Genomic DNA, 24,683 nt, shown 5'->3' on the forward strand with positions numbered 1-24,683 from the left:
ATTTTCTGATTATCTTATCCATATTCCTGGATCAAATACTAAGTGCAAACCCTCATTTGTCAAAAACCCCAAGTTAATACACCTTCTGATATGAGACTATAATTATTGCAAGATGGCCACCATAATCAGAGTGTCCCTGTATTATTCTCTATGTGCTCTCTTTAGATAGATTTTGAACTCCAGATCTGAGAAACAGATGATTAAGAAACACTTGCATGTGCTGATTCTTATCCCTGAATCACAAAAGACCATGGAGGCATTAGATAAAATACAATGCTGATTTGATTTTCAAACAGATTCTCCAGAAATATGTGACCTCCAACAATCTTTAAAAAAATAGTAATAATAATAAGGTACCATACATTTCTACATGCTTGGGCCAGGTTCTCTTAGTCAGTTCTGTATTTTTCTTACCACCCAGAGACTGAAGCATTTGGCATACGTGGGATCCTAGTATTTTAGAGCTGGAAGGGAAGTTCTCCCACCCTGGTTTTATCTGTAGGCTGGATAAAGGTTTGGGATTTAGCAATAGGCTTTGCTAGCTCAGCTTGTGAAAATCACATTCTTTATCAACTCCCCAGATGGTTTAGATCATTAAAAACACAACAAAACAAAACAAAAGCCCTTCAGAGTGTACACTGTGAAGATATTCTCTAATTTCCAAGAAAAATAAATATATGTTGAATTTCTCACAGATTTCTCACACTTTCTCAGTCTCCAGCCTGAATCGCTGTGCTGAATGGAGAATGTAAAGCCATCGTTTTTTGAAACTGCAAAGCTTTGTGCTGAATACTTAACTTCCAGCAGCCCTTTGCCTTTCCAGCTTGTCCTTCAGCCCCCAACTCGAAGTCAGTATTTATCATTTGGGGCTTAGCTTAGACTGAGACATGGATGTCTCTATTCAATGAATTTGGGGCAACTGACTCTCAATAAGCAACAAAAACAAAAAGGCTGTTTCAAGTCAAAGAGACCTCAAGAAACTATCCCACCATCTGCTGAGGAGAGAGAAATGAGCCTGTGGGCTGAGAGCTTTGATTGAATAGAATAAATAGTATTGTCATCTAAATTTTCTGCAAGACTCTTTGGATCAAAATATTATAATCACAGCAAATAGATGCAGCAAATAGATGCGGCCACACTTAATGGATACTCAAAGGGCCAGACCACTGCTTGGCTGGGATCGTTTACTGTCATTTGGAAGGAAAACTGGGGGGCTGATGGGATCGGGGTTGGAGGGAGACAGGGAGATCTGACGTTCAGCTGGCATGCACCAGTGGATAAATGGCTGGCATTTGCAGAGCTGCATTGCAGGGGAGCTTTTAGCAGTTTGCCACTGCCAGCTGATGTCTCTGTGAACATCGGTGCCAAGAAGCCAAAAACGAAAGCAGGTGCAGGGGCAGAGGAACTGAATGTTGGGGCGGGGGTAGTGGGGGATTCAGCAACAGAACTTCTGTTGTGAAAAACTGGTTGCCTTCATTAAAACCTAAACAATACCTTACTTTAACTCTGCATAACATTTTTAGCCCACTAGAGTCCTGCACACACACTTAAGGCAAGCCTCTTACATTTATGCACTGACTGGGCAAAGAGACGGTTTTGTTGGTCTCTCTCCAAAGCTGTGGATTGTCTGCAAGACTGCTGAACTCTGATTAGAGCGGCTTTCCATCCGAAGCTGGGAGCATCTGCTTCTGAAAGTGCCCTTTACCTCCACTCCCTCCCAAAGTGCCCCCTCTTCAGAAAGTCCCACTTCTACACAACCAGAGCCTGCGAACAGGGAATATTCCTGAACTCGGCTTGTCTTTGCAGAGCCCTGTCACCAGTGCAGCTCTCTGAAATGCTGCTTTCTGATGAGAAAACAGACGGAACTTAGTGCTGCCTGCAATTTACATTTCCCTCAAAAGCTCTGTGTTCCTTAAGCCCACCGCAAATGACAGCAGGAAAAGAAACAATGGGATAAGTGAGGGGGAAAAACCAGAAAGAAAGGTAAAGGTTCAGGACCAACTGAGGAAAAGAACTAAGGCTTGCCGCAGGGCACACTACAAATCAAGAATAAAACGGAAAACTGTCTGCTGCCCACTCTGCTGCCTTGCCTGGCTGAGCCACTCCCAGCAGGAATTTGGTCACTGCAGAATGTGAAAGTCATCTTTCAAGGAGATGGGACAAAAATACAGATCACATGCAGCCGTATCTCAACTGGGATGGAGAGGGAGCAAAGCAGAAGAAGAAACTGCAGGCAATCTGTACTTGGTGGAAAATAGTGGGGTTTTTTTTTCCCCCTTAATGGACATTAGTGCAATAAGAGAAATAAAAAGTATGTTTGTTTGCTTTTATAGGCTTTTAGAAAAAATAGACATACAACTCTATATGTATATGACAAATAGAGTGTGTCTATTTTATGTGACTTCTACAAGTCAGATGTTCCATACAAACTAGAAAGTTCCATCTATTAAAACTATGATGCCACAATTTTGGGGTCAGCAATTTTAATTATAATATAAGATGACTAAGTATAGTGACTTGGGGAATGGTAGTGAGAATTAGGTTTGTTTCATGACCTTAGGCTTGGGTAGAGTTTATATTCAATCTCTTTTGCTTCTACCACCAAGTGCTACTGTCTTTCCACATGTAAGCTTGATTATTATAAGCTTTTAAAACCCAGAGAAAGTTTAAAAAGTCAAACCAGAAACATAAATGAGGTCACATGCCAAAAGAGTCAGTGGATGAAAAGGAAGTTAGTTCATAGCAGAGTCTGGGTTTTAGTTGGAATGAAATTGAGTTGAGATAACTGGAGACAGCAAAGCAGAGAAGTCTGAGAGAAGTAAAATGCTCTAATGGGTGGGGGGTGCGGTGGGAAATTGGCCAAGCCTAGGAAGAGGCATTCCAAAAAAAGAAACAGAGATAGCTAATAGCATAAAACAAAGTTCAAGCTCCAGACTAAAAAAAGGAGCATTTGAAAGAAAAAGCCATTTCAACAGCAATATGTACAGATTTTTTAAAAGTACTCTTAATATTGCTGAGGATTTGAGCAAAATAAACTCAACTCTTGAAGGGAAATTGGAAAAAATGTGCATCGAAAACTTTAAACTTTTTAACTTACTTGAATTTGTCTTGCTCAAGAATTGAGAGATATATTTATATACAAAAGAATTTATTGTGGTAATTTTTAAATATTTATAGAAATTTTCTATTTGTAAAAATATGAGACTAGTTGAGGAAATTATAGAATATCCATAAATCATGCTTTATAAAAATATTCTCCAGCATGGGATTCTTCTTGCAAATATATTTGCTTAGTGAAAAAAGAAATATTTGTGAAGTAATATATTTGAGATGATCTTAATTATGTGTGAAGCACCCACCTTAAAATGTTAATAATAATTATTCTGAATTCCAGGATTATGGTTGATTTTTATTCTTAATTTTCTTCCTATATCCTTTTTTCAAATTTTTCAGATTTTAAAATTTTATATTTTTGAATCTTTTTATTGAAGAGTACTCTGTATATGGAAAAGTACATAAGTAAGAATACAGCTTAATGAATTCTAAGAAATTGAAGACAGCCATGTAACCAGCACACTCATCAGAAAACAGAATATTCCTAACTCCTGAAACTTTCTTAGTGCTACTTCCTCATCTCTACTGCTCCCACCTCATAAACTCCATCTCTGCCTGTAACAAAACTCACAGATGAGTTTTGCCTTTTTTGTAGGGTAAATAAAAGAATGTTTCATAGGGGATCTTTTGTGTCCAGCTTCTTTCACTCAGCATTGAAATAGATCTTGTTTTAAGCCAGGAGGAACAAGGGCAAGTTGAGACAATTTGTGCAGGACAGTTTGTTATACCAGGGCTTCTTGGGATTGCTACCAGCCCCGTTCCTATCCACCTCCCTTGTGTGTACTTTGAATCCAGTACTGGGTCTAAACCTATTGAGATCTCTCAGTTACATTTTTTTTTTCCTTTTCTGAAGTCTCATACTATGTGCATCTTCTATTAGGAAATTAATGGGTACCATATTATTTACTGTTGCATGAAATTTTTAATCATTTCCTCTAGGTTTAATTTGTCATGTCTTGTTCATATTTAACTACTAGTTGGATGTCTAACATGTGCCAGATACATTATGTCTGTAAGATAATGCTATCTTCATTTTACAGAGAAGGCAAGTAATTTTCCCTAGGTTGTAAATCTAGAAGGTGATGGAATACGCATCTCTACCAAGGTCCCTAGATGCTCTGTTGAATGGCCTCTCTACTGTACTCCATTCTCTCATTTGCTCACATTTTATTTCTTCACTGGATTCTAACATCCTGGAGAATACAAAATACGTATTTCCCTTTCTTTGGATTTCCCCTCCTAACATAGTGCTTGACATGTAATAGTACAGTGTTTGATTACTGAGCATAAGAGTGATGATTTTTTTTTTGTCACAGTACTCTTTATAAATCTCTTTCTTTGATGAAACTGTATCATAATGCTCTACAGTGTTGCTCACCATCAGGGCCTGGGATTGTCCTCATTCCAGTCATTCTGTGGGAGAAAATATGTCTAATAACTGGTGTGGCCAGTAACTCTAAGTAGCAAAGTAAATAAGATGAACCAGTAGCAATAGTATAACCAGTGTATTTGACATCAAGAAGGTATCACCATCTAAACATCATCCTCCTTCATATAAAAAAATTACCTAATAATTTTGATATAAAATAAAGTAATGATCATAACATACCTGAAGGAATAAAATATATATTTCAGTAGTGGTAGTGATTTAAAACTTTTTATAACATTAACAAATTTTTTAGATGAAAAGATAAAAGTTTCTACCTAGATGTTAGTCTGTTGTAAGAGTTAATAATATTATAGTTTAATTCCTCAAGCTTTGATTGTATAGATTCATTGATGGCTTTGTCAAAATCGATCTTCACATGTTCATGTTCAATATACAGAATAGGAAAATTTGTCAATCTATTTTTGTGTATAGTTGATAAAAGAACACATTTTATAAACTCAAAATGGATTAAATATCTAAATGTAAGACCAGAAACTATAAAATTCCTACAAGAGTTTTATTCTCTGACATAAATCATAGCAAGATCCTCTATGACCCATCTCCCAGAGTAATGGACATTAAAAGCAAAAATAAACAAATGGGACCTAATTAACCTTAAAAGCTTTTGCAGAAGGAAGGAAACTATAAGGAAGGTAAAAAGACAGGCTTCAGAATGGGAGAAAATAATAGCATATAAAGCAACTGATAAAGAATTAATCTCAAAAATATATAAGCAGCTCATGCAGCTCAATACCAGAAAACTAAATTACCCAATCAAAAAATGTGCCAAAGAACTAAACAGACATTTCTCCAAATAAGACATACAGATGGCTAACAAATACATGAAAAGATGCTCAACATCACTTATTATCAGAGAAATGCAAATCAAAACCACAATGACCATCTCACGATGTTCAGAATGGCTGCTATCAAAAAAATCTACAAATAATAAGTGCTGGAGAGGGTGTGGAAAAGGAAAGGGAATCCTCTTACACTGCTGGTGGGAATGCAAACTAGTACAGCCACTATGGAGAACAGTGTGGAGATCCCTTAAAAAACTGGAAATAGAACTGCCATATGACCCAGCAATCCCACTGCTGGGCATACACTCCAAGGAAACCAGAATTGAAAGAGACATGTGTACCCCAATGTTCACTGCAGCACTGTTTACAATAGCCAGGACATGAAGGCAACCTAGATGTCCATCAGCAGATGAATGATAAGAAAGCTATGGTACATATACACAATGGAGTATTAGCAATTAAAAAGAATGCATTTGAGTCAGTTCTAATGAGGTGGATGAAACTGGAGCCTATTATACAGAGTGAAGGAAGTCAGAAAAACACCAATACCATATACTAACGCATATATGGAATTTAGAAGGATGGTAACAACGACCCTATGTGCAAGACAGCAAGAGAGACACAGATATAAAGAACGGAAGACAAGGGTGGGATGATTTGAGAGAATTGCATTGAAACATGTATGTCACCATATGTGAAATAGATGACCAATCCAAGTTTGATGCATGAAACAGGGCACTCAAAGCCGGTGCACTGGGAAAACCCAGAGGGATGGTATGGGGAGGGAGGTGGGAGGAGGGTTGGGGACGGAGGGACACATGTACACCTGTGACTGGTTCATGTCAATGTATGGCAAAAACCACCACAATATTGTAAAGGAATTAGCCTCCAATTAAAATAAATAATTTTTTTAAAGAACACATTTTATTGAATTTTAAGTTGGCTTAAAGCTCAACATTCAGAAAACTAAGATCATGGCATCTGGTCCCATCACTTCATAGCAAATAGATGGGGAAACTGTGGAAACAATGGCTGACTTTATTTTTGGGGACTCCAAAATCACTGCAGATGGTGACTGCAGCCATGAAGTTAAAAGATACTTACTCCTTGGAAGGAAAGTTATGACCAACCTAGACAGCATCTTAAAAAACAGAGACATTACTTTGTCAGCAAAGGTCCATCTAGTCACGGCTATAGTTTTTCCAGTGGTCGTGTACGGATGTGAGAGTTGGACTATAATGAAAGCTGAGCACTGAAGAATTGATGCTTTTGAACTGTGGTGTTGGAGGAGACTCTTGAGAGTCCCTTGGACTGCAAGGAGATCCAACCAGTCCATCCTAAAGGAGTTCAGTCCTGGGTGTTCATTGGAAGGACTGATGTTGAAGCTGAAACTCCAATACTTTGGCCACCTGATATGAAGAGCTGACTCATTTGAAAAGACCTTGATGCTGCGAAAGATTGAGGGCAGGAAGAGAAGAGGATGACAGAGAATGAGATGGTTGGAGGGCATCACTGATTCAATGACATGGGTTTGGGTAGAGTCCAGCAGTTGGTGATGGCCAGGGAGGCCTGGCGTGCTGTAGCTCATGTGGTAGCAAGGAGTCGGACACAACTGAGTGATTGAACTGAATTTCAATAAGTTTCTTTCAGATAAATTAACATGAAGTAATATATGGAATTCCAAATATTATTTTACTACTTGTGCCTCCAGGATCAATTCCCACAGGTTTCAAATATCATAAATCAAATAATTTTAAATACACAATTTATCCTTTTGTTTAAAGATTTTTCTATTAGTATTAAAGGAAATTAAGTTTTATAATTTTATGTTTACAACAACTGGGCTTATTGTCTAGTTCAAATCTGTTTTTTAAATTCAGGAAAATATGTTGTTATAGGGATTGGAGAAATGAATTCTTCAGAAGAGAACTTTAATGATTCCAAACTATTAACAAATTTGAGTCAGGTGGTACCTTGTCCCACTGTATGACTGAGATTCTTGAATTAATTTCCATATAGATTACAAGGTTTACAAAGGAATAATATATGAATACATGCTCATTTAAAGCCTGCCTCAGCATATGACTGTATTTGGTTCTTTAAACATGTAATTAAATTAAAATAAGATTATCAGTGTGAAAGTGAAAGAGGAGAGTGAAAAAGTTGGCTTAAAGCTCAACATTCAGAAAACTAAGATCATGGCATCTGGTCCCATCACTTCATGGCAAATAGATGGGGAAACAGTGGAAACAGTGTCAGACTTTATTTTTGGGGGCTCCAAAATCACTGCAGATGGTAATTGCAGCCATGAAATTAAAAGATGCTTACTCCTTGGAAGGAAAGTTATGACCAACCTAGATAGCATATTCAAAAACAGAGACATTATTTTGCCAACAAAGGTCTGTCTAGTCAAGGCTATGGTTTTTCCAGCAGTCATGTATGGATGTGAGAGTTGGACTGTGAAGGAAGCTGAGCGCTGAAGAATTGATGCTTTTGAACTGTGGTGTTGGAGAAGAGTCTTGAGAGTCCCTTGGACTGCAAGGAGATCCAACCAGTCCATTCTGAAGGAGATCAGCCCTGGGCTTTCTTTGGAAAGAATGATGCTAAAGCTGAAACTCCAATACTGTGGCTACCTCATGCAAAGAGCTGACTCATTGGAAAAGACCCTGATGCTGGGAGGGATTGGGGTCAGGAGGAGAAGGGGATGACAGAGGATGAGATGGCTGGATGGCATCACTGACGTGATGGACGTGAGTTTGAGTGAACTCCGGGTTGGTGATGGACAGGGAGGCCTGGTGTGCTGCAGTTCACGGGGTCGCAGAGAGTCGGACACGACTGAGCAACTGAACTGAACTGATCAGTGTGAGCCCTAATCCAAAATGATTGGTGTTCTTACAACAAGAAAAGACTAGGACACAGATAAAATAGAAAGACAATGTGAACACACCTATGTTTGAATACATGGTTACAGGCAAAGGAAAAGACTGGGAAAATATGCTCACCAATCATAGGGTATTTATTCCATTTTATGTTGTAGGATGATTTTTATGACAAGCTTGTATTTCTTATACAATTTCAATGATATTAAATGAAAATGAGGTTAGTAAGTAAGAGTTTCTGTGTAACATAAATGAGTTTCTTCAAGATCAGAGTAGCAAGACCTGAATATGCAGGATATAAGAAAATCCTATATGTATTTACAGGTAAGAGCTAGAAACACTATGTAGACATTGTATGGAGGCAAATTTTGGGGTCAGTAGAAGCAAGAAGTTCTTTGCCATCTAATAATTAAATGGCCAATGGCATTATTTATATTGGCAAAAGAAAAAAGTTGAAATCGACCTGAGTGTCTTACAACAGAAAACAGAATAAAACAAAATATGCAATGGAATAAAATACTACTGTGGTAATGAGTGACCCAGAGCTCGCTTTATCCACATTGGTATAACTCAAAATAAAAATATTTTGGTGAGCCATAAGAGCAAGTTGTAAAAAGAATACATATGATAAGATACCAGAGATAGGCAGTTAGGAAATATGTAACCTAATAGTCTATATTGTTTATGGATAGGTGTTTATACAACAAAGTTATTAAGTGATACATAGGAATGGTGAGTTCCAAATTTGGTATATTACTATTATAGTTAGCCTATAGGAAAAAGGAGAAATGGGATTAGAGAAGTATACCAGGGGATTTAAATTATATCAGTTATGCTTTGTTTTTTATGCTAGATGGTGGTACATGAGTAATAACATACAAGTTTTATACCTTTAGGTATGAAATGTTTTATATAAGAATCACAATTATATTGATAATAATGATATCAATAACAGCTTACATAGCACTTACTATGCTTAGGATTTAGTATGAATTAACTTGTTTCTTCCTCACAAAAGTCCTAATACACAGGCACTGTCATTAACATAAGTTAACAGATAAGCAAACCAAAGCACTAGATGTGATCTAGTAAGTAAGGAGCAGAGCTGAGATTTGTAGCCAGGCCATAGCCTACGATGTACTATTCTCTATATATGATAAAGATCGTCTTGTGAGGTAATGCCTTCTTTTAAAATAATGTAATGAGTTACCTGATGAAGTAAATGTAAATAAATAGATGACCAAGACCAAGATTTCTGTGGGTGGCATTCCATTGCGGTTTATGGGAGGTTGGACTATATAAATTGCATTTTCCTTCCAATCCCAAACTTAAATTTTTTTGTTTTGTTTTTTGAGCATTCTTAAATTTTATTTATTTTAATTGGAGGCTAATTACTTTACAATATTGTAGTGGTTTTTGTCATAAATTGATGTGAATTAGCCATGGGTGCACATGTGTCCCCTATCCTGAATCCCCCTTCCACCTCCCTCTCCATCCCATCCCTCAGGGTCATCCCGGTGCACTGGCCCTGAGCACGCAGTCTCATGCATCGAACCTGGACTGGCGATCTATTTCACATATGGTAATGTACATCCAAACCTAAAGTTTTAATGTCAGAAAGAGTTTGCCTGGGGCAAAAACAAGGAGCATTCTACTTGTGGCATGTAGAGTTTGAGATAAAAATGTGGCTAGTAAATAGTTAGAGACGACGGAATTTTGTGTGTGCTGCAGCCAGGAATTTGTAAACAGAATAGTTCAAATATGGAAATGGATGTGATTACTCAAGAAATATGGAGAAAGAAAAAAATGAAAGGCCCACACCTGCTGGGAGAAGGAACCAGAAACTATTTCTATCTGTTCCTCACTCTACATAGATGAGCATATGCACACATGCACACACACATACCAAATGCACACACACTCACATACACACATGAGTTTTGTTCCTTAGATTAATATAAGCATTTCTCTTTCTCCTTTTCGTGTGTGTGGAAGCAATTCCCAAGTGTGTGTTGGGAGATTTTGAGACAGGTGCTACATAGTACCTTATATCCAGCCCAGCATGCCAATCTTCCCCCTTCATTTCATCTGCATTAAAATCTGAGGAATTAACACACGAATACAGGTCTACCGCTTTTTTCTTATAATTCTATCTGTGCTCATAAAGAAATAACTTTCCTAAGGCTAAATACTCTCAATTTCAGCCTCTATATTTGTCAATTAAGAGAAAGCTTACTCAACCCCATAATAATTTTTAGAATTAATTTTTCATTTTAGAATTAAAAATCCCTTGAACAGTTTGTAAACCTGTGCCATTTGTATTAAACTTTAAATTCATTTTATGTTGTAAAGCTAATGTAATGAAAATAAAGAAATATGTCTTTCAAAATGCTCACTTTTATAAATTCACAGATCAGCATACTAAATGCAAAGAGGAATTATTTTTTCTGAACTTGAGCTGATCTGATCAGTTCATGAGTATTTTTCAACAAATGGGTTGTAACAACCCCTAAAGTATGAATGTTACCATATATTAGTAGAAGTGTTACATTGATCAGATCTTAGTGTCATTTCCTTTTAGTTTGTATTTAGTAAGAAAGTAGCTGTTCGGTCTTCTCTTAGGTATTGCAAAATTGGGATGATTCAGGGCTCCAAAATCACTGCAGATGGTGACTGCAGCCATGAAATTAAAAGATGCTTACTCCTTGGAAGGAAAGTTATGACCAACCTAGATAGCATATTCAAAAGCAGAGACATTACTTTGCCAACAAAGGTCCGTCTAGTCAAGGCTACGGTTTTACCAGTGGTCATGTATGGATGTGAGACTTGGATTATGAAGAATTGATGCTTTTGAATTGTGGTGTTGGAGAAGACTCTTGAGAGTCCCTTGGACTGCAAGGAGATCCAACCAGTCCATTCTGAAGGAGATCAGCTCTGGGTGTTCTTTGGAAGGAATGATGCTAAAGCTGAAACTCCAGTACTTTGGCCACCTCATGCGAAGAGTTGACTCATTGGAAAAGACTCTGATGCTGGGAGGGATTGAGGGCAGGAGGAGAAGGGGACGACAGAGGATGAGATGGCTGGATGGCATCACTGACTTGATGGACATAAGCCTGAGTGAACTCCGGGAGTTGGTGATGGACAGGGAGGCCTGGCGTGCTGCGATTCATGGGGTCGCAAAGAGTCAGACACGACTGAGCAACTGAACTGAACTGAGAAGGGGAGCAAATAGAGAAAGAAAATGAGAGAGAAGGAAAGTTAATATTAATGGACTTTACCCCTATTTTGCACTTATACCTGCCTATACATATTTAATACACTAGGCAATTTTCCTGTTAGTTGTTATTATCCCATTTTTCAGATTGTGTAACTGAGTTCTAGAGACATTAAGTAAATGTAATCATCATACAGGATAAACTCAAGTTTGTGTTGACTCCAAAACCCACAGTCTTTCATTTACATCATTGTGTACCCAGGGACGGGGGAGCCTGGTGGGCTGCCGTCCATGGGGTCACACAGAGTCAGACACGACTGAAGTGACTTAGCAGTGACTTAGCAGTGACTTAGCAGCAGCAGCAGCAGCTGCTAAATCGCTTCAGTCGTGTTCGACTCTGTGCGACCCCATGGATGGCAGCCCACCAGGCTCCCCCGTCCCTGGGATTCTCCAGGCAAGAACACTGGAGTGGGTTGCCATTTCCTTCTCTAATGCATGAAAGTGAAAAGTGAAAGTGAAGTTGCTCAGTCGTGTCCGACTCTTAGCCACCCCATGGACTGCAGCCCACTAGGTTCCTCTGTCCATGGGATTTTCCAGGCAAGAGTACTCGAGTGGGGTGCCATTGCCTTCTCCGAGCAGGAGAAGTACAAGTAAAAAAAAAAAATATGGCAGTATGTTAATCCAGAAGAAGATTCATCTATTCCTCCACCTCTTATTTAACACCTTCAATTATATCTGCAATCAAATTGAAACTCCTCTCTAGCTGTCAGTAGATTTGTTAAAACTTTGTTTATACCTGATAGGAAATTAGACAGTTTTGGTTACAGGTCCTACCATTACTCTTTTCATATGTTTCCTTTACTTACCGCTTAACATAATACTTGGAACTGTCATACTGCATTTTTCTAAAATGTAAATTTATTTTATTATTTGGTAAATAAAGTTATAATTTGATTTTCCACTAGTCATTATTATTTGACAAATATAATTTCCTAGTATTACACTTTTAACTGATTGCTGGTTTGTAATAATCTTATGAAAAGCTATATTTTTAGTAGTGGTCTTCTTTATATTTTTTGAAGTGTAGTTGATTTACAATATTGTATTAGTTTCAGGTATACAGCACAGTAATGTATTTTTATACATTATATTCCATTAGAGGTTATTATGATACAATGGGTATAGTACCTCGTGCTATACAGTATGTCCTTGTTATCTATTTTACATGTAATAGTTTGTATCTGTTAATCCTATCCTATCCTAATATCCCTAATTTGCTCCTTCCCCTTTCCTTCTCCTCTTTGGTAACCACAGGTTTGTTTTCTATATCTGCATCCATTTGTTTTATATATACATTCATTAGTATTATTTTTTAATACTGTATATCCACATATGCATGATATATAGTATTTATCTCTGACTTACTTCACTAAGCATAATATTCTCTAGTACCTCCACGTTTCTGCAAATGGCAATATTTCATTTTTTTTATGTCTGATATTCCATTGTGTATGTATACTACATCTTCTTAATCCAGTCATCCAGTGATGGGGAATCGGGTTGCTTTTATGTCTTGGCTATTGTAAATAGTGCTGCTATGAACATTGGAGTACATATATCTTTTAGGATTAGTGCTTTCTTTTTTTCTGGATATATGCCCAGGAGTGGAATTGCTAAATCATATAGTAATTCTATTTTTAGTTTTTAAAGGATCCTCCATCATGTTTTCCATAATAGCTGCACCAATTTACATTCCCAGAAACACTGTACTGGGATTCCCTTTTCTCCATATCCTCTTCTTCATGTGTTATTTTTAGGTTTTTTAAATGGTTGACTTTTCTCCTTTTAAACTGAGAGCTCTAAAGATCAATTAGGAAATAGTTCTTATTTCCTGCTATTACCTCCGCATCTCTGACCTAACAGGGTAGGTAATCAATAAATCATCACTCTTAATATCCCTCAGGGTACTTTTACTCTTGTCTTTTCTGCTTGCAACCACATGAAAAAAAAATGAGTTTGATATCACACAAAATATCTGATTTATTTTGTTAGCTAGTATCAGTGTCTGAGCCTTCAATGTGTATTATTACATTGAATTTTCACATTTCCAAGAGGTTGGTACTATTATTATGATCATTTGTTATTATTTGTCGTTTAGCAAAACCAAAGCTTAAGAAGGTTAGCAGGAATTTTTTATCTGAACTCTGACCTAGACTTCTGAGACTCATGAACCCTTGCTCATGTCCACCACAATAAACTGTGTTCTTTCAGAGAAGTAGGAAGCTGGCTACTTGATGAAGCCACCAGGGCTGAGCAGAACAACTGAATAACAAATTGAGTAAGAAAACAAAAGTAAGGCAAACAAAAAATTTCCTACAGAAAAATCCTCATAAAAATAAATAATGGAACCCTAGTTCTCCTTAGTGTCTTCTCTTTCTTGGCTTCTAATTTGGTGCAAGGATGAGAAGGGCAGCAGAGAAGATTGTGATGGGGCTGGAAGGAACTCACAAACTCTTGTCACTGCATCCATGAACCTGGTTAGCAGCCAATCTCTCCTTATTAATATAATAGTTCTGTTACTTCACTGTCACTTAGCAACATTTCCTCACTACAGTTGGTGCCACTCACATGACCTCTTTTGTCCCAAGCAGTAACGATACTTTCTGCCATACCGTTGCTGATATTACTGCCAGCTTTTGGCCTGGTCCTTTAACTTCTCTGTCACTAACTTGACATTCATTCAATAATTATTATCAGTTTTAGGCATTCTTCCATTAGAACCATCTCTAGTTATAGTGCCTGATAAAGGTATATACTTCCTTCACTAAAGGGACAAAACTAATTTTACACAAAAATTATGGATTCCTGCTCTGGGTTGGACATTTTTTCAGTACTGCGTGCCAGGTTGAACTGAGGAAGATTCATCGTTTCTGGTTTTTTCTCAGAGTAAAGGAAATCTGCTTCCCCAGGGTGCAGGAATTATATTTTCTTCCCATGTGTGAGCTTTAAGGATGATTTCCATTTCAGCGCTGGGTTTCTTCTAGAATGATCATATTCAGTCAGGGGACTTGTCTTCCTTGGTTAAAAAGCCCTAACTTTACCTGTTAACTGCATCTATTCAAGCTGAGCCAAGAACAATGGCAGGCAAAAGGGGCAAGACGTTCATTTCCTCTCTCTTCCTCACTGTCTCCAGCCCACTTCTTCAGAGCTAGCTCTGGTCCAGACACGAACTGACACTGGAGCAAAGGAAAAGTAGGAACAACACGGGGCAGCCACAGAGTTGGCAGAAGGGAGTGCGGAAGAATCAGCAAACAATTGCAAAAGGGAGGTCAACCAAGAAGAAAGACCTGCGACTAGTGGCATGACTATATCTACACAAGGTTTTTACATTCAGTGTCAAGTCACACATTCTCCACCAAGACTTTGCTTGAAATAGTTCTATTGCTGCTTCAACTTTCTCATCCCTTGTGTGGATCACCAGCCACCCTATGTAGCCCAATGACTAATTTCCAGCAAAGCCTCCTTAGTGTCCCTAAAAGAAAAATCAAATGTTAAAGGTCCTTCTGAATGCCCTGGTTCTCATTCTTTATTGAATTTATTTCTTATTAAAATATGCAGTTTTTAAGACATTTTTTATGATAATATTATGGAATTCTTTTAGCATGGGTAGATGGGAGTGTCACTTGTATGCTACTATACAGCTGACATATGTTTTTATCTATTCTTTATTATCTCAGTGCTTTCATGCTGTATATGTACCATAACCAACCTATTGACTATAAGAAAAATGTAAGATAATGTATTTACAGCCATTGTTGATAGTATTTTTAGTAAGTTAAGTATTTTAGTAAGTTTTAGTATTTATAGTAAGTTTATAATGTATTTTTATATATTATTTTATATGTATGTTATATACTATTCAAAAAGAATGTTTTTCTTGACTGAGAAAAGGATACAAAATGCAAAATCCCAAATTTTGATAATTGATAGCAGTTTTGATAGTGATTTGCCCATTGCTTTCACTTTTGGGTTTTAGTTGGGATTTATATAACTTTCATTTTAATTCTTTGGTTCTTTGCTGTTTCTATTAACTCATAGTATTATTTTAATAAATGTTATAATACCAACCAAAAATAAAAGTCAGGGGTCCTTAGGAATTTAAAGCTAAGGAGATTGCTCTTATCCATCTATGGTATAAATATCATGTATAAATTAATATTACTATTGCATTACCAATGTTAATATTACTTAAGAAAAATAAAATTTAAAGCAAAATTGGAAGTCAAATACCTAGTTACACACTGCATTCACTCAAGATAAATGAAATATTTCTCTTTATTCTTGCTTAGTTTACAAGGCAAGGTGGTTTTATTTCCCAGACCTAAATAGAACCCAACATGACTGCCTTCCTAGCATCAAAAATTGTCTGATGTGTTCACATTGGCAGTACTTCAAGCCTGAGGACAGCAGAGCCATTTCAGTCTGTTCTCTGTACTTAGGTGCCAAGAAGCCTTTAATTAGCTACTTATTCTAATTACTCTAAATAGAAACTTATCTGTTCATGTGTCCTTCTAGAGCAAAGGACTTGGAGTCCTTGTATCATCACCCTGAGAGAAACCCTCTCTAAGACTCAGTGTTACTTCTGTGGCCATGACAGAAAAATAACGAAAATACCAAAAGCCACAAGTCTGGCTCATGCCTAATCCCATCATCAGTGCTCCATTTATACAAAAATGATTTGCTCAACAATCTAAACCAGATTCTGCTCTTTACAATTTGAATTAGGTCATTTTTTTTTTAAAGGGGACAAAACCTCTTTTAAAATCAACTTGAACAAGGCAGAGTAGGTTTTAAAACAGTTGCCCAGTGACTTCTTCAGATACATGAGACATGTAAGAAAATGAGAAAAAAACTTCAAAGAATTCCTTGGAGGAAGTGGTGAGGAATATGGTGAAAAATAAACCAATAAACAAACAGCACAACGGTCAGCTGCCGAGGGCAGATCTACAGCCTTTTCCTCCTGGTTGTTGATCTGTGTGCCAAGTACAGCAGAGGAGTGCCACACACTGCAGGACAAACTGGTAGGAAAATAGTATGGTCCTTTATTTAGAACACTAAAAAGATCTGAAATTATATATACTTTACGGGATTTGGAGAATGACTTAAACCCTTAAGCATCAAGAAGTCTAAAACATGAATAAGATTAACTCTGAAAGAAACATAAAATTTACGGCTCCTCGTAAAATACACTATTCGTACGTTACTTGTAAACTGAACTGATGAGCAAAAGCAGTAATAGGTCAGCAAAAGTACATTTCCAAAATTATTGGTTCAGGCTAGGCTCATGAAATGAAAATGCAGATGATAGAACTTATATCATCAGGTTATTTTAATTTTGTACAATATCCAAAAATACTAATCCATTGCTAAAATTCATGAGAAGGAGTGAAAAGAGAAATATTCTACCTATTGCAATCTTCCAAGTGAAAGCATTCACATCCTGCTGTAAATGTATCAGAATTATATCACATTCTTTGGTGAATACGCCCCCTCTTTTGTTTGGGTTTTGCTTTTAAATCCTTTTACAGAAGTTTAATGTTTGGCAAGAGCATGTTTCCAGGTTTTTTCTACTTTACCCCCTGACTTTACATGAACAATACCAAAGATTTTAAAAGGAATGGAAAAACTCAAGCGTATACTCCATTTGCCACAACAAAGTTTGGCTTTTTAAAAAATGTTCTTTTATGTGTTTGGTGTTAAGTTGATAAGTTACAGAAAGAATTTTTGCCTGTTGAGAGACAGGGAAAATAGATTAAAGTTAATTATTTATGAATTTATTTTCATTATATCGTGTGCAGACTTTTAAAAAACTGAATAGTGGTGGAACCACAGTATTTTATATGTGGAAGTGTGCCTGTGTGTTCTAGTTCCTATATTTTCATTTCATATAACCCGCACCTCATTCTTATAATTTGTATGGAAGATATTCTCATTAAACTATCTTTTGGATGTAATGGAGTTTCTTTCCTCACAGCTAAAAAATCTTTAAGCTTCCACATTCTTCTGTAAAGCAACCAGAAGCAGAAGCATGAGTCCTCCCACAGGACAAAATGACTAAGCATTTCCTCTATGAGGGTCTGCCCATGGTCTCCACCTAGGTGGGACTCATTCCTGCCTCCTGCTGATTGGCAGAGAAGATCAACTCCTATCAATCATTCAGGTTTTCTCCAGATTGCAACTACTATTCACATTAACACAGAATTAATCCACACTTATTTTGACCAAATATGATAGCATTCCATATTTTTTATTTACTCCTTTGACCATACTCTTTGAAAATGCATACCTTAATTTCCAACAACAGGTCCTTTTAATTTTATTGAGGCTGCATTTGTTAAAACTTTTCGTCTGTCTCTTTTCACTGAAGTCAATTTCTCAGATATAAAGATGCCAAAACTACATTATGCCTACAGTGCTTTCATTTATGTAAATAGCTCTTTCTTTTTCTGTTTAAATTAATAGTAGATTATGTTATTGTAGATGGTTTCCTCCAAAGAACATCCCAAAAACTGAAATATACTGGCTATGGCATTCATTGAATTTTAAAATAGGTAACATGAGTTTGAGCAAACTCCAGGAGATAGTGAAGGAGAGGCCTGGTGTGCTGCAGCCATTGGGGTTGCAAAGAGTTGAACACAACTGAATGACTGAACAACAACAAAAAAGCTGTAATTGCATAAGACAAACAAGGAGGGTTGTAGGAGTGGAAAGGCGTATTGTATAAGTAAATAGGAAATCTGCTAACAATGTGAGCGAATACAAACAGGATGTATAAATTGCAAATCCAACACCACAGCTTTGTGCTAGCCAAGATACATAGAGAATTAATCTTTTCACCTGATAAGATTTCAAAAGGAAATAAATAATGATATTGAAAATTACTTCTTTAACAAAAGAGGTAGCTAAAATTGAAGTCAAAAGATTACACAACTCTTTGCTAAACATAAGCAGCTGTCTTAGGAGAGCTTGTACAGAAATATAGACTATTTTTATACAAGTTTTGAGAGTATGAGCTGAAATTCTCTTGAACGTCTCTTAAGTATGTTCCTTCATCTCCCTATAACTTTTAATAAGATATGTGTATGTTGTAAAGCAAGATAAGAGAATATAGTAGAGAAAAAATATCAGGCTATACATATTTATTTATTATTAGCAAAATGTGGCTCAGATGGTAAAGTGTCTGCCTGAAATGCAGGAGACCCGGGTTCAATCCTTGGGTCAGGAAGATCCCTGGAGGAGGAAATGGCAACCCACTCCAGTATCCTTGCCTGGAGAATCCCACGGACGGAGGAGCCTGGTAGGCTACAGTCCACGGGGCCGCAGAGTCAGACACAACTGAGCGACTTCACTTTCACTTTCATATATTTTTAAACATCACATACCCTACTTATCCTTTTAGCTTCTATATATTTTTCTATACTATCAATGTCCTGGTTATTTTCATTGTCCGAATTCCACATCCATCCTTTAAAATTTTAATTCATTTAATTCCACATATGTCAGGAAATAGAAATATTATATAATAGATAAACTTGGAAATATATTCAAATGAAGTGCCTGTCTGAATGCCCTGGGTCCCTGTTTCTTCATCTATAAAAGGTGAAGTAAAGGAATATAACCTAAGGATTTTTTTTAGGTGAGAAATTCTATAATGCCTTCTTTGCATGATTACATTCAGTAATAGAGAAAAGGGAGGGGATTATAGTAACCAGTTGCTACTTTCAGAAATGACTTTAACCCAGGTAGTTGAGTAGAGACAATGACCAAAATTTAAAGTCCTCTGCCCAAATCTGGAGACTAGGTGAGAACTTAATGAAAACAGTAAGCTCATCCTACCAAGCAATAATATTGGCAATGTGAAAGAGCAAGGAACTGAACCAGATTTCTGTGAACCAGGCTCAGTATCATACTCTGGGTGTATAAAGATGGACCACATAGTCAGGTAGGTCATAGACCAGAGATGGAAATAAAGGAATAAACATAAATCTCAGTGTGATTGTGATAAATATTGCACTAAAGATTAGGACACAATGCAGTGGAATTACATGGGAAGGAATGTGCTCCAGGCTGGGAAGGATTCACAGGATAGAAGACATTTCAACAGAATCTTAAAGTAGGTGACACTAGATAAGGGGCAATTCACACTAGATAGTTAACTCATTCAGAGAAGGCAATGGCAACCCACTCCAGTACTCTTGCCTGGAAAATCCCATGGATGGAGGAGCCTGGTGGGCTGTAGTCCATGCAGTCACTAAGAGTTGGACCCTTACTGAGTGACTTCACTTTCACTTTCACTTTCATGCATTGGAGAAGGAAATGGCAACCCACTCCAGTGTTCTTGCCTGGAGAATCCCAGGGATGGCGGAGCCTGGTGGGTTGCCGTCTGTGGGGTCGTGCAGAGTCGGACACGACTGAAGCGACTTAGCAGCAGTTAACTCATTGGAGAAAATTCCCCCTTCTCAGCCTTCTTCCAAGTTGTCTTGGGTCTTTCTGGTTCTTTAGCTTTTAATATGAGTTTTAACATCAACATCAATTTTCTATGAAATTGCTATCAAAATAAGAAAATGAATTTACCTTTAACGTGCATGTTTTTCTATCATGAAAACAGTGTGTCTATTTATAGTAGTCTTTTTTTGGATCCTCCCACAAAATTTAAAATTTTCTACTCAGAAGGACTCATAAATGTTTTATCATATTTGTTGCTCTTTTGAATGGAATTACTTAACTACATTTGAAAAGGTTTATTTTAAATTATTAATTGTGTGTTTAACATTGTTTTTTATATTGATCTTATATCTAGTAACTGTGCAGAATTTTCTTATTAGGTATAATACAGAATATAAGTAGTTATGATAGTCATAATTGTATGATTTACTTTAAAGAGAATACTGAACATTTTCTACATTAAGGATAATATCTGCAGGAGAATTTTTTTTTTTTTTTTTTGCTGTATCAAGACTGGATGTCAAATTGTAGTCATACTCTTTTTCTTTTTAATTTTCTTATTGTAAAGTAAACAGATATACAGAAATATATAATTTTTAAAAAATAGTAGCAAAGTAAACATCTATGTAAATACTATCCAGGTTAAAGAATAGAGCAACAGCCATATCTTTAAAACCCCTGAATCCTCTTCTCCAATTATATTATCTGTACAACCCAATAGGAATAAGCACAGTCATAAGATTCATGATAATCACTGACTTAATTTCCTTTAAGTATGTCTCATACATTTATATCCTAAAATATATATTGCTCACTGTGGGGAATATAGTCAGTAATTATGTACTATCTTTGTATGGTGACAGATGGTAACTAGACTTAACCATGGTGATCACTTTGAAATCTATATGAATACCAAATCAGTATGTTGGGGCTTGCATTTTAAGTCTTCCTATATTGTCATATTGTCATTTGGTGAACAGTTCTCAATATTGGTGACATCAAAATTATCCATCCTTTTCTTTGGTTTATGCATTCTTCAGACTTGTTTAAGAAATATTTTCCTGCACCAAGTTTGTAAAGATACTCTATATAACCACAGACTTATTATTTGTGTTTGCATTAAAAATTTTACCTGCCAATTTATTTTTATACATTTTGGAAAGACAAGTCTGAATTTATTCTTCCATATAATATCCAACTGTCCTAACTTTTTATGAAAAAGTCCATCTTTTTCAACTACCTGTAATACTATCTGTCATATTAAGTGTCTGCTTATGTTTGGGTCTCTTTCTGGTGATTTTTTCCTACTCTGTTTCATTGGTCTCTTTGTCTATCCCTGAGTGAATGATATAGAGTATTAATTACTGTAGTTTTGTAACAATTTTGAAAAATTAAAGTGTAAGTCCCTAATATTTCTTTTTCCACAGTTGTCTAGATTATTCTTGCCCATTTCATTCCATATAGACATTTCAGAAGCAATTTATAATGCTTCAGAAAATAAAAGAGGAATACAAGTAAACTATTATTGTTATTTTTATATCCATAAAACCAATGTGCAAAAAGTGACAAATTTTGCAGTATAAATTATTTCAATTCATAAATCAGTTATAGGTCTTCCTTTATTTTATATTATTATCTAATGTCACTCTACATGATTTTAAGACTTACTATGAAATTAAAGAAATCAAGACCATGTATTATATTAAAGACTATCTAGTTATCTAGATTTAGAGATCAATGGAGTCCAGAAACAGACCCACAAAGATATAAATAAGTGGTATTTACCAGATGGGCAAATATAACTCAATAGAGAAAGAATAGCATTTTCCAAAAAAGAGAGTTGCTAAAATAATTAAATACTCATATGCCACACACACACACACCCCTCAGTCTACACCTCACAGCTATACAAAAATTAACAAAAGCAAATAAATAATAGGCCTTTGTGTAATATCTAAAACTATAAAATGTTACGCACATTATTTGTCTGGAGAATGAAAATTACAGCTATCTTGAGATACCACCATACACCTGTTTGACTGGATAAAGTTTTAGAAAATACTCATCATAACAATGGCTGACATGGATGCAGAGCGACTAGAACTTTCATACATTGTTAGTAGGAATGCAACATGGTCCAGACCCTTTAGAAAACAACTTGGCAGTTTCTTATAAAGTTAAAAATACACTTATCATACAACCCTGAAATCCCACTCCTAGCTATTTACTCAAGTGAAACGAAACCTTATGTTCACACAAAAACTTATATGTGAATGTTTTTAGTGGCTTTATTTTGTAATTGTACAAAACTGGAAACAATCCAAATGTTTGAACTAGGAACCAGTTAAACAAACTGGTACATCTATATAACAGAATACTACCAGAATAAAAAGAAATGAAGAAGTTATACAACAGTGTGGATGGATCTTAAATGCTTTACGGTAACTGAAAGTAGTCAGATTCAAAGTCTACATCCTGTATTAGTCCATTTATATTACATAATGGAAAAGGCAAAGCTATATGGACATAAACCAGATCAGTGATTTCCATGGGCTACTAGAAAAGAGTTGACCACAAAGGGGTTGGCCAGTGGCTTATTTGGGAAGGGAGGAGGGTGATAGAACACTTAACTATCTTGACTGTGGTGCTGGCTGGAGACCTGTATTTGTCAAAACCCACAAACCAGTACAGTAAAAAAAAAAAAAAGTGAATTTTATTATAAGTGTTTTACAGCTTAATAAAAGAATAAAAAGGAGTCCATCTGATTTTAATAAAGTCACATCAACTTTATTTAGGTTAGTGTTGGTATGAAGTATCTTTTTTCTGTTCCTCTTTCTGTGACCTTATATTTAAAAGATCTTTTTGAAAAGACCCTGATGCTGGGAAAGACTGAAGGCAGGAGGAGAAGGGGACAACAGAAGATGAGATGGTTGGATGGCATCACTGACTCAATGGACGTGAGTTTGAGTAAGCTCCAGGAATTGTTGATAGACAGGGAAGCCCGAGTGCTACAGTCCATGGGGTCGCAAAGAGTTGGACATGACTGAGTGACAACTAAACTGAACCGAAATTTCTGTGACTTTATATTTAAAATATTACTTATTTTAAAACTTTTTTTCTTTTTAATACAATTTACAATCTTTATTTTTTAATTGGTCTGTTTAACTCCTTTATACTTAATTGAATTGCTGATCTAGTTTGGTTTAAATTTACCTTCTTGTTATTTGTTTTCCATTTAGACCATGTTTTTATTTTTATTTCTTATTTATTACATTCTTTTAGATAAATCAAATACATTTACTTAATTTTTCTCCATTTTTTCTAGTTCCCTTTTTTTACTCCACCTTTCTTCTTTGCTTTATCAGATTTGCATCTCCAACTCCTTTGTGGATAATTACCCCTCATGATCTAATTGTTGGGGCTCATCCATGTCCCCTATCCCCTTCAGCTACCAAGGCTTCAGGGAGTTTGCAATTCTGTCTTCAAATTCTTCTCTTGTTTTGGGATCTGGAATGTTGTCTTGACTTTTAAAACCCAGATGCTTAATTTCATTTAGTTCCATCTTAGGCAGCATTTCTATGTGTTTGCTGTGAGAGGAGCTTTTGTTAGTTTCTTCATTCTCTGATATGAAAAATTCAGAAGTGAAAATGGCTTTAAAGCTGATTTGTACATTTGGGGAATTTAGAATAATGTTCTGTGGCCAGAACATACAATTCATGTTCAAGGGAGTATGGTGGTAAATAACAACGTGGGGATGAAGAATCAGATCATGAAGAGCTTTGTATATCGTTCTCAGCATTAAGGATATTCTTGCAAAAACAATAAAATACACCACACACACAAAAAAGAGTTTAAACAGAGGAATGATATGATCAGACTTGTATTTTAGATAGGTTATTTTGGCTGATCTGAGGGATCAAGATTAACAGCCCCTGGTGTTTATGGGAAGCCAAGACCTTTGCTACTTCTCTTTAAGCAATTCTGTTTCATAGGGACGCATTTCCAAAGACCTTTATACATGTTCCTCAAACTTTCTCTACAGTTTGATTTAATTATCATGAATTTGTGCTACTTTTATCATCAGGGGGAAAAAAGGTATTTGCAATTTGAGGAAAAAAAAGGATACTCAATATCTCTGACTCCTAACTGAAGATGTATTTATATATTCAATAGGATAAAACAAAAAACTAAGGAACCAAGTGTAAAACTATGTAACTGAAGCAGATGAATGGTGAGGAAACAAAGGAACACCTTTGCAGTGATAGTGTTCAGAAAAGCAAGGTAATCCGTGCTTTGCGGCCCTCTGCCAAGGGAACACAGAGGCCCCTCATGGAGCTCACATCAGCCTTTCCCTGTGGTGTGTGCCTCCTTTCAGATTTGAGGGGACACTAATTCTCAGCACCTGCTATTTCGTTTGAGAAAAGGTGCCTGGTAACAATGGGCTATGAGAGCGGACAAAGGGGCTGATTCCATCAGGCCCCATCAGAGTTACAGAACTATAACTCAGGGCTGCACCTTCTAAGTACAGCCCTCCCTTTTGACTCCCACCCACACTGGTCTGCCCTTTTTCTGAACTCATATTATACCATGTAACTTGGCATTTGTTTTCTAAGTATTAAAACATAATTTTCTAATGAATACAGTTTATTAGGTTTTTACTAGACTCCAGGGATACATTATATTCTATGTACATAAGCACATTAATAGTGTAGTTTCATTTATTTTTAACAAAAAACTAT

At 36.3% G+C, this 24,683-nt stretch overlaps 1 protein-coding gene across 2 annotated transcripts in view; it reads left to right on the top strand.

Annotated features, from left to right (window-relative positions):
- The window catches only part of LOC147366884 (uncharacterized), a 636,757-nt gene that overhangs the window by 418,149 nt on the left and 193,925 nt on the right, over nt 1–24,683 (top strand). The window contains exon 3 of one of the 2 annotated variants that reach the window (XR_015169570.1): nt 14,633–16,167. The exons of the other annotated variant lie outside the window; for it this stretch is intronic. The gene's annotated coding sequence lies outside the window, so the exon portion shown is untranslated. Of the gene's footprint in view, nt 1–14,632; nt 16,168–24,683 lie in introns of those variants that run through there. 2 annotated transcript variants of the gene reach the window in all.

This window comes from Bos grunniens, chromosome 8 (assembly GCF_055505025.1).
Source record: "Bos grunniens cultivar Pamir isolate PY7600 chromosome 8, Bosgru_T2T1.0, whole genome shotgun sequence".
Classification (NCBI taxonomy): domain Eukaryota; kingdom Metazoa; phylum Chordata; class Mammalia; order Artiodactyla; family Bovidae; genus Bos; species Bos grunniens.